At 48.9% G+C, this 10,486-nt stretch overlaps 1 pseudogene; it reads left to right on the top strand.

The window, feature by feature from the left end:
- The first annotated feature begins 1,220 nt into the window (after window positions 1-1,220).
- Window positions 1,221-4,435, top strand: LOC119385226 (gonadotropin-releasing hormone II receptor-like; annotated as a pseudogene).
- The last annotated feature ends 6,051 nt before the right edge of the window (window positions 4,436-10,486 follow it).

Genomic DNA, 10,486 nt, shown 5'->3' with positions numbered 1-10,486 from the left:
GTTCGTCCTCTTCTTCATCTTGGTCCTCTTTTTCAACTTCTGCTTCGCTCCCAGAACACGTAAGCCTATTTGTCCGGCGTGATGATAGAAGGCGAGAGAACGACTACAGAGATAGAAAGAGAGAAAGAAAGGGAAGAGAGAAACGTATAGAAGGTGAGAAGTCGAGTGCAGAGAGAAAGAGAAAAGGAAAAACAAATAAAAAGATAAAAAGACAGAGAAAGAAATAAAGAGAGAGAGAAACAGATACAAAGAAACGTACACAAAAAAATTTAGAAAGAAGAGAGAAAACAAGCATAGCCATGTACAGTACAGTATAGCAAGGTGGTGGGAAAGGAAAGTGAGGGTGAGGAGGAGGGAAAGGGGGAGGGCACCAGCTCCGCCGCTTCCTCGGTCTTCGATACACCAGTGCGTAGCTGCCCCAGCTTTTTATTTTTCTTTTTATTAGAGTGTATTTGTGTCGTGGTAACCGATTGTCCTCTCAGTGTACACCACGAGTCCGTTCATACAAGACTGAAGGTGCCGTCCCAAGCCCCCAACTCTGCGGGTTTCAGCACGAGGAACTCCCTGATGAACGAATGCTTTTTAATTATTATTATTATTCCGACTAGGATGTCTTGGAGTTGAATTGGACAACTATAGGTTTTAAGAGTAGCACACTGTCACACCTGTTGCTCAAATGTCGTCCACAAACCGGAGGGGAAAGCGTGTGACGGCAAAGTAATGGTCTCAGGGCTGTAGCCAGAGAATGGCACACTGGACGTGTGCAACCTTTATCGTGAGACTAGGTCAGCAAAAAAAGTGGAGCTCCCTCGGGCTCACTCAAAAATATATTTTGTGTTTAGAGCTCACTCGGACTCAGACTCACCAAAATTTTTCTCAACCGAACTCACTCGGACTCAGACTCGGTAAACTTTTTCTCAACCGGACTCCCTCGGACTCAAGCTCACCGAAATATTACTCACCCGGACCCACCCAGACTCAGACTCACGGCTCGATCTAAGTCAGAGTGAGCCGATTCATGAGTGAGTTTGCCGACCTATGCTCGTGAGCCTACATAAGCAATAACATCATCCTCTACATATCGTATTTCTGAGGCACGCAAGCACCGCCAACTTCGTTTATTCAAGCGATGCTTTCTTTGTCTACCTATATCGATCGCAAATATGGCAGTGTGTTCACCAGCACATTCTTAAGCTTCCCTTTTTTCTCCCGCTCTTTTTCAGAAAGTTCGCTCTCCTCATGCGGTGAAGCCACGAATAAAGCTGAGGAGATTGTCGGCATGAGGCTCACTGCCGCACGAAACAACTAAGGGCAATGCCGAATAGCAATCCGAACGCTCCAAGCTACGCCGACTCACTGGAAAATGCCTCGACCAACTTCTCCCTCCAACTCACCGGTCGTGTCGGCGGCGGCAATGAAGACTCGATCACGGTCTTTGGGCCCCAGTATCACGGTCAGGTGCGCATCACAAAATCCTCATCATGATCGCCTTCTCGGTCACGGGAAACAGCGTCGTCTGCTGGCGGCTACTACGGAATCATCGGCGTCGTCGCTACCAGAAGGCGCACGTCCTGTTCCTGAACTTGGCCGTGGCCGACCTTCTGGTCACCACGGTCACGATGACCTCGCAGACGGTCTGGGAGATCATGGGTCGCGCCTGGATCGCCGGCGACGCCTTCTGTCGCGTCTTCAAGGTGCTGCAGACGTTCGCGCTCGCCTCGTCCACCTACGTGATCGTGGCCATCGCCCTGGACAGACACTTCGCCATCGTGCACCCGCTCGCCAGCTGCCCGACGCCTTCTAGCCTCGCCGCGGCCGCCTGGGTCGCGTCGCTGCTGCCATCGCTGCCCAACCTGTACGTGTTCCGGCTAGTTGATGCGGGCTCCGGGATCAGCTACTGCGCGTCTCTCTTCTATACTCACAAGACGGTCTCGCCGCTTGCTCGCCAGCTGTACATGACCTCGGTGTTCTTGGCTGTGTTCGTGCTACCACTCATCCTGCTCGTTGCCCTGTACGGCCGAATACTTGCCGAGATTTGGCACCAGAGCTCGGCCCTCAAGAACGGCCACCAGACCACCTCGTCTCTTCCGAAGGCTAAGGTGCTGTAGCTATGTTGCTCGCTCGTCCATCGCACATTTTTTCTCATCTATATATATTTTTCTGGTTGCTTAAAGAGAGAACCTAGTACAAGATATCTTGCTCAATTGGTGAGTAAGGTCATCAAATGTTAAACAATCTAATATAAAAGACTAATAATCTGCCCCGCCACGGTGGTCTAGTGGTTATGGCACTCGACTGCTGACCCGACCGAGGTCGCGGGATCGAATCCCGGCCGCAGCGGCTGCATTTTCGGTGGAGGTGAAAATGTTTGAGGCCCGTGTACTTAGATTTAGGTGCACGTTAAAGAACCCCAGGTGGTCGAAATTTCCGCAGCCTTCCACTACGGCGTCTCTCATAATCATATCGTGATTTTGGGACGTTAAACCTCAGATATTATTATTAAAAGACTAATAATCTAGTACGATGTGAGTTGGTATGTACGTACCTCAACTTTGCAGCAACCGTCACCAAGTCTGCGCTACATGCATGTTTGACAACCTGTACTCAAATGCCACTGGCGTAGACTCGGCGTCAGTGGCACGATAAGGCTACAAAAGTGGTCTGCGCATGATTGGATTGTAACAACTTTATTTACGTCCTGCAGGACGATTAGAGGAAATTACCAGCAAGCCGGCCCTTCTTTTTTCACACAGTGGTAGCAGCAAAACATTTACGTAACGTTGTTTGCTGGACGAGTAGGAGCACGATGAGAGTATGATGATTCCGGCAGTGTAAAGAAAAGAGAGCACTAGTAAAAGGTGTGTGTGTAGGACAAACACTATGCTTTAACGCTGTCAACCGTTATACGATTTTGCACGCTGTGCCATAGTCCGCAATTCCAGAAGCATAGATTATGTCCGCATGTGCGATTCCTTCCACTGTTCGTCTGTTTTTGTCCATTGTTTTTTAGGTCAAGACTGTAAAGCTGACGGCAGCCATCTTCGCGGCCTTCCTGGTGACCAACGTGCCGTACATGATTCAGGAGCTGGCCCTGGCCTTTGCCGGTTCCAGCGTGTCCCTGGATCGAAACGTGGTGGCCCTGTTCGGCGTCATCTCGGCATCCAACAGCGCCATCAACCCGTTCATCTTCCTCTTCTTTCAAAAGAAGAGCAGCAGCTCAAAGAGGAGGAGGCGCTTCATCATGCCTTTCCGCAAGGACACCGTCGCCGAGGGCAAGAACGGGGCAAGCTGTTCCAGTTGTAGGAACAGCGGCGGCGGTCCCGATCGCTACACCAGCTCGACAAAGAGCCAATCGACCGTCTACACCTTATCTTCAAGGGACGCAAACCGGAGGTCGCCCTCCTCGGAACAGCGTGCCGATCCGAACACGTAGCCGGCGCTCGAGTGACTGTCGTGAAGTCACCTGATGCGTTCACAAACTAAAGGCTCGTTCTCACCTGCGACTAGACCAGTCCAGCAACCAAGTTAGCCGCAAAGCGACTGGTCGCAAACGGTCGCAAATGGCCGCTTTGGTCGCAAAGCCACTGCTTTGGCTCTGTCGCTCCTTGGTCGTTTCTTCAGTCGCGCAACTGCAGTAGCAAACCTCTGAACCAGTTGGATGCACAGAAAGACAACGTCAGCTTATTTTAATGGCAATACCAACAGACGTGGAATATGCGAGGCGACGGGTATAAATCGCACGCAGGTGTGAACGCCGGTCGCCTTGAATCACCTTTGGGTCGCCAGTCGCAAATAACCGCTCGACCGGTGCATGTCGCAGGTGTAAATTAGCCTTAAGCATCTCAAGCATTAAGCCACAGTTGTTAGTGGTAGGTTTTTCTCCCAGACATTTACGGGCACCACGAAGCAACCAAAAAAAAAAAAAAAGAGAGAGAGAGAAAGATATCTACCGGCTTTTCATGACGCACTGTAACTATTCTGTGAGAAGCCCTCGTACTCACTTGCTCACTAGCGGTGCGGGAAATACAGCAGCCCTAATGTATGAGATCAGAAAGAAAGGAAAAAAAGAAAAAAAAAACGCAAGATATCGAAAACTGCAGTGTGCCAAACTTTTCACACTGAGCGCCCGCAGCTCACTGCTCGTACCTGAATTATCGCGCGTTATCGCCAACAAGTATGGTGCGCTGCAGTACATTTCATACATGGAATGCTGCGAATGCTACAATGAAGTACCTTACCGATCCCACTTGCGGCCTAAAAATAGCACGTCGGGCGTGAAATCGTCAGGCGTGACTAAAGCGTAGTACGCCGCACGCTGAAAGCCCAAAGCGGAACAGTGTTCAGGCGTAATCTTGCGTCCTCCGATTAGCTGTAATACATGAAGCAATTTTTCCGTATAAAATAACTGCACTGCGAAATACCTAAAGTAAGTAATGACCGCGCTTCTTGAGTAGCCTTCGCAGCATTGCCTGCTACGTGCGAAACGGAGTGCATCGGTAGTATTCTGCAACGATCCGTTAGGTGCACAGTTATTGCAGCGCACACTGATTGAGTACAGCTGGACTGTCAGCGGTAATGAGTGGGGCAGGTTCGCCAGCTCTCGAGATCTTATAAAATCAGCGCGCACTGAAACGAACAGCCAACTTAACACTTCCAGAACGCCAATACAGGTCTCGCTGGATTCTTTCAAGTCTAAAGCGCAGATAATTTTTAATGGGATCATTGTTACCGCAATGTTGACAACGTCTACACATACTATACAGATTATATATGACACGTATGCTTGCGCGTCATTTTAGACTAACGTCGGAGAAGAGCTGACCAATTTCGTCCTACACGAGCTTCGCCTCTTGCCTTCGGAATGTTGCTGCCCGAACCACTATACACGTGTCAGTGACATGTTTGTTCTTTCCTGTATTAAGAATGGGATGTGCGAATCCATTCTCACCGTTTCAAGTGCGACGCCCGCATATCAGACATCAGAACATATAACTATTGTGCCGTGTTTGAGTGCTGCCTGCGAACAGCAGCGAATGGTTGTTTGTTGGAAAAATCAAATAAAGACCTCCTTGTTGATATTGTGTCATTGAAGAGCCTAAATTCATTCTTGCTTTTTTTTTCTGTTGTGAAATGACTTTTTGATGCATAATTTAAATATAACCAAACAACAATTCTCACACATACTGTGTCGTCATAGATAAATGGTGAGGGAATAACCACATGGCGATGTGACCAGTTTGAAACTTGTACTTAGCAATATGAACAGTTCAAGGGCCTCCACAAACGCTAGAAATGACTTATGTAAAGCTCCATTGAAATTTTGTGCATGTTGTGCATGTTGTGTATAGTTAATTCTGCCTAACTTACTGCACGCATATTCTACGCTTTTTAACAGCGAAGCTGTTTAGCAAATCGTTCCTTGTGAGTCGATCGCAGAAAACTATCATCATCTTAACTGGTATGTGCCACTGTGAGGCTACCTGAAAACGAGTACAGAGAGAGAGAGAGAGAAAGAAAGAAAGAAAGAAAGAAAGAAAGAAAGAAGAAAGAAGAAAGAAAGAAAGAAGAAAGAAGAAAGAAAGAGAAAGAAAGGAAGAAAGAAAGAAAGAAAGAAAGAAAGAAAGAAAGAAGAAAGAAAGAAAAGAAAAGAAAGAGAGAAAGAAAGAAAGAGAAAGAAAGAAAGAGAAAGAAAGAAAGAAGAAAAGAAAGAAAGAAAGAAAGAAAGAAAGAAAGAAAGAAGAAAGAAAGAGAAAGAAAGAAAGAGAGAAAGAAAGAAAGAGAAAGAAAGAAAGAAAGAAAGAAAGAAAGAAAGAAAGAAAGAAAGAAAGAAAGAAAGAAAGAAAGAAAGAAGAAAGAAGAGGAAGCAAGCATTGCGTCGTCTAGCGACCAGATACCGCATTACCTGGCTAAGCCGCGCATGCGCAGTAGCTAAGCCACGCCCACCGACGGAGACATCACGCGCGACCTCCGCTCTATAGTGCATAGCCTGGCTGCGTACTCCCGAGGGGGAAGCCGCGCATCTCGAAGATATAGACGTGTCGGTCGACGGGGAGAATGGGCGGTGACGGGTCCGTGCTTCGTTGTGCCAAGCTTTGCGCGACTTAGCGCAAACTGCGCGCAATTTATATCCTTTTTTTTCATAGAGCAGCGAAATGCGTTCATTTGACGTGTTTAAGCCATTGTGAGGATTGTCTTGCTTTCTTTTTTTTTTTCGCCTACATATACATCTTTGCCAGTATTCACAAAAACGTGTTATACGTCTGAGCTGCTCATAGCAGAAAATTTCACCCAATTATGATTATGAACATATCATAAGCAAAGGTTGGCGGCTAGTGGAAAAGGTCACTTTCGAACCTAAACATTTGTGAAGCGGGCTCCTTAATGCCATAAAGTGATGACAAAGAAGGTAGAAGCAGCGCGGGCTTGCGCATGAACTCGTGCATGCGCTCTTCCTCGTGCTAGCGGCATCGGTCGATCGAGGCACAAGTGGACCCGAAACTGTGCGGCTGACCTGAACAGCGACTTCTCTCCATTCCACACTGCTCGAAGGCACTGAAAGGTACGTTCTTCTTCGTCCCCTCCACTACTACTTTCGGTTCGATTACATCATGTAGAGGTGAAAAAGGCGTTCCGCTACATCTTCAAACACCGTCAAGGTTATTCGCTGCTTCCGGTCAATATCTAAAGGCTTTAATTCCTAACTCTCTATTGTTACCCGCCGCGGTGGTCTAGTGGTTATGGGGCTCAATTACTAGCCCGAAGGTCGCGGAATCGAATCCCGGCTGCGGCGGCCGCATTTCGATGGCCGCGAAGTACTAGAAGCTCGTGTACTATGCGATTTTAGTGCACGTTGGAGAAACCCAGGTGGTCGATATTTCCAGAGCCCGCCACTACGGCGTATCTATAATAATGTGGTGGTTTTGGGACGTAAAACCACTGCAATTATCACTAACTCTTTATTGTCGCCTTGTAAATACCAAACAATATAGCTGCAGGGTTCACGCAATGCACTTCGCTGAAGAAAGTTTTTTTTTTTGTCGCGTCTTAAACTCTCGTCATATTTCTGCAGCCGGCTAATTCGGTAAATTTCAGTCGCAATGCCTGAAGCTAGATTCACAAGACGGTATATAGAAAGCAGCTGATTCAGGCAACAAACAAGCCTGACACGGCTGAGTGCCGCAGATTCACGCCGAACACGAAGACGTCGCCGACGAGCTGTCTCTACGACTTGGCATACCGCCCGGCGGTGCCTTCAACTAGGGAGCGCTGGCGTACATGAAGTCTAAGGCCGTCCCGACCCGTCACTTGTAGCAATACTTCACGAGACTAGAGCCAGACACGTTCGCCGTCAACGGGCCGCATCGGTCTGGCACTATGCCAACGGTGCTAAGAAAACGCGCCAGAAAGCGTCTTCCTTATTTGAAAACGGCGCGTCCGTACTCTGACGTAAAATATCGCCAGTGAAAGTATTGCCGAATGTCATCGCCCGAGAATGCCACTTCTAGTCGATTAAGTAGAGACGTACACTGCCAAGGCTCTGCCCCGTCGCGATTGTGTGCATGCCGATTAGGCGATTAGTTCCGTGATGTGGATACAGTGTACATACAACGCGCGTCTTTTCTTACACCCGTTAACATATCGGTGTTTTACCAAAGCGCTGCCACACTATCTTCACCAGCCGCCAAACGCCGAACAGCGCTAGATAAAGCGGGTGAACTGGCGGCCCGTAATCTTCAAGCGATAAGTCAACGCAGCGATGATGCAATGGACGGCAAAAGAGATGGCCTTCCGTTCAGTATACTCTCTCCACCACATTTGCACCACATCGATAACATGATATTCTGCGATACGTGCTACAGCCAATGTCACGCCTCCGACCGAAATTTACGGCGACCGGAGTTGCCTTATAAAGCTGCGCTGTAAACTTTTAGCATGGCTCATAAATATTTCCATTTATCTGTGCCGACAATAAATCTGAGATCTTCCGTTACGGCATGTTCCACGGTCCAAATGCAGTCTTGTGACGCTTTAACCATGCACACTAATTGGTCGATCGGTTGGCCTGCCGGCCTATGAATTAAACAGATTGAGGTGTTACATCCGAATACTTCCGCGCAATGTGGCCGTTCGGCATTGCGAAAGCTGTATGCTATCAGTTGATAAGATCGGTGCGTACGGCCACTATGCTGACTGCCTGCGCCCCTATTCACGTGTCCATGATGTAGCGCCTGTGCGCCGGCTATACAAAGCCGGCAACTATCTGTATCGTGGTCTGATGCTTTGTGCCTTGTATTGAGACGCCGCTGATGCGTCCAATAAAGCAGTAAGCCTGGTTTCCGTCCTTTGTCAAGTTACAACATGCGGTTTCAAAGACGAGACAGTGGTCTCTTCCACGCTTTCACGACCCTTCCTACATGCGCTATCTCCTTCCCGCCACTTATTTCATGAAACATGTGGACAATAGCGCTTTTCAGCTGCACGTTGTTATCTCCTATTGCACAGTCGAAAACGCACAGAACGAAGTGAAATCAGTTGATCGCGGACGATAGTCACGCGAGATAAGGCGGTCGTGCGACTGAATGGCAATGCAGTGTAGGAGACCATTCACAGCTGATTTTCCTCGTATATGGACCAATCGAGAGCTTATTTCCCCATGACGTCACGTGAATAGACTGCTGGCGTCACAAATTGTGCCGAAAAGACGGGAAACCCAATGAGAGAATAACGCTCTTTTTTATGCATTTTCAGGCGTTGTTTAGAAGACCTGTAATGCACAAACTCCACGCCGCGTGACTTTATGCGATGCAAGGTAGAGGACTGGGGAAATGGAGCTTTTTTTTCGTTCCTCGCGATAAAGGCGCGACTCCAGCCGAAAGCATCGAATGTGCCATTAAACGCCCTTGACTTTACAATAAAACATTTGTGCAGCGAGGCCTCAATCTGGCATCGTTATCAATCATGTTTTCGCAGAGATACCTCGACCAAGCGCAACGATAAGTGGCGTCACGACTGACCAGAAGGGGACGATTCGTTTTGTCGCCGGAAGACGGCAGGACTCGGTTCGCTCAGTGATGTCCAATCAGCCGGAAAAAACCGCTCTTACCGGCGTTACAGAGGATAAAGCGGCGCTGGATTACGGGCGGCAGTCGCTGCCGTCAGTCGACCACTTGCCTCCCAACCATGGCCTGCCCGCGTTGAAAAATCCTGATAATCCGCCTGCACTCGAAGGCCAGCTCCCCAAAGGGGAGCAACAGGACAAAGCATCGCCGTCCATTTCAAGCAGCGCCAAGCATTCAGTCGAGAAGGCCAGTACACCGAAGAGAGAGGGAGGCACTCCACGTTCGACGAGAAGTAGCAAGGACACGCAAGGCTCCGCGAAAGGTGGCTCCGCGAAGGGTGGCTCCGCGAAGGGCAGCGCCGTGGGCCCATCGGGCTCCACGATGGGCAGCAAGGGCGGACAAGGTAAGGAGCACGGTAGAATGATGCCGTTGTCCCTACGTGAGTACAATATTCCTTTATTTCGCGCTCAAAAATTCTCATAATCCGCCTGCAGTCGAAGGCCATCTCTCCCAAGGGGTGCAACAGGACAAAGCATCGCCGTCCATTTCAAGCAGCGCCAAGCATTCCGGCGAGAAGCCCACGACACCGAAGAGAAACGAAGGCACCCCCCGTTCGACGAGAAGCAGCAAGGACACACAAGGCTCCGCGAAGGGTAGCGCCGCGGGCACATCAGGCTCCACGATGGGCAGCAAGGGCGGACAAGGTAAGGAGCACGGTAGAATGATGTCGTTGTCCCTACGTGAGTACAATATTTCTTTATTTTGCGCTCAAAAATCCTCATAATCCGCCTGCAGTAGAAGGCCATCTCCCCCAAGGGGTGCAACAGGACAAAGCATCGCCGTCTATTTCAAGCAGCGCCAAGCATTCCGGCGAGAAGCTCACGACACCGAAGAGAAACGAAGGCACCCCCCGTTCGACGAGAAGCAGCAAGGACACACAAGGGGGCTCCGCGAAGGCTAGCGCCGCATCCGGCTCCACGATGGGCAGCAAGGGCGGGCACGGTAATGAGCACGGTAGCATGATGTCGTTGTCCCCACGTGACTACAATATTTTTTTTTATTTCGTAACAATAACATTCTGCAACTTCCCATAAACACGCCACAGTGGTCTAGGACAGGGGTCTCAAACCTTTGGCTAGCGGCACGCGGCTTCACACAGAATAAAGTTTTGTGAATTTGCTAAATGGTATTCGTAGTATTTTCTCGCCTATTGCGATTAATACTAACGTTTTGTTCAGGTAAGCTACAGCGATGAGACTGGCCGCAACCATTTTTTTTTCTTCAGGCACCTCATGCGGTCACTACGAGTTGAAACATGACCGTGGAACGAAAACTATATATCTCAGAATCGGCATCCAGATTTTAGTCATTATGGAGATCAGTGTGGATATGTTTTTTTTTTCGAAACCTGACGTCATTTACCCTTC

The sequence above is a fragment of the Rhipicephalus sanguineus genome, chromosome 3 (assembly GCF_013339695.2).
Source record: "Rhipicephalus sanguineus isolate Rsan-2018 chromosome 3, BIME_Rsan_1.4, whole genome shotgun sequence".
Lineage (NCBI taxonomy): Eukaryota > Metazoa > Arthropoda > Arachnida > Ixodida > Ixodidae > Rhipicephalus > Rhipicephalus sanguineus.
Note: the sequence above shows the minus strand (reverse complement) of the source record. Positions and strands in the feature narration are given on the sequence as shown.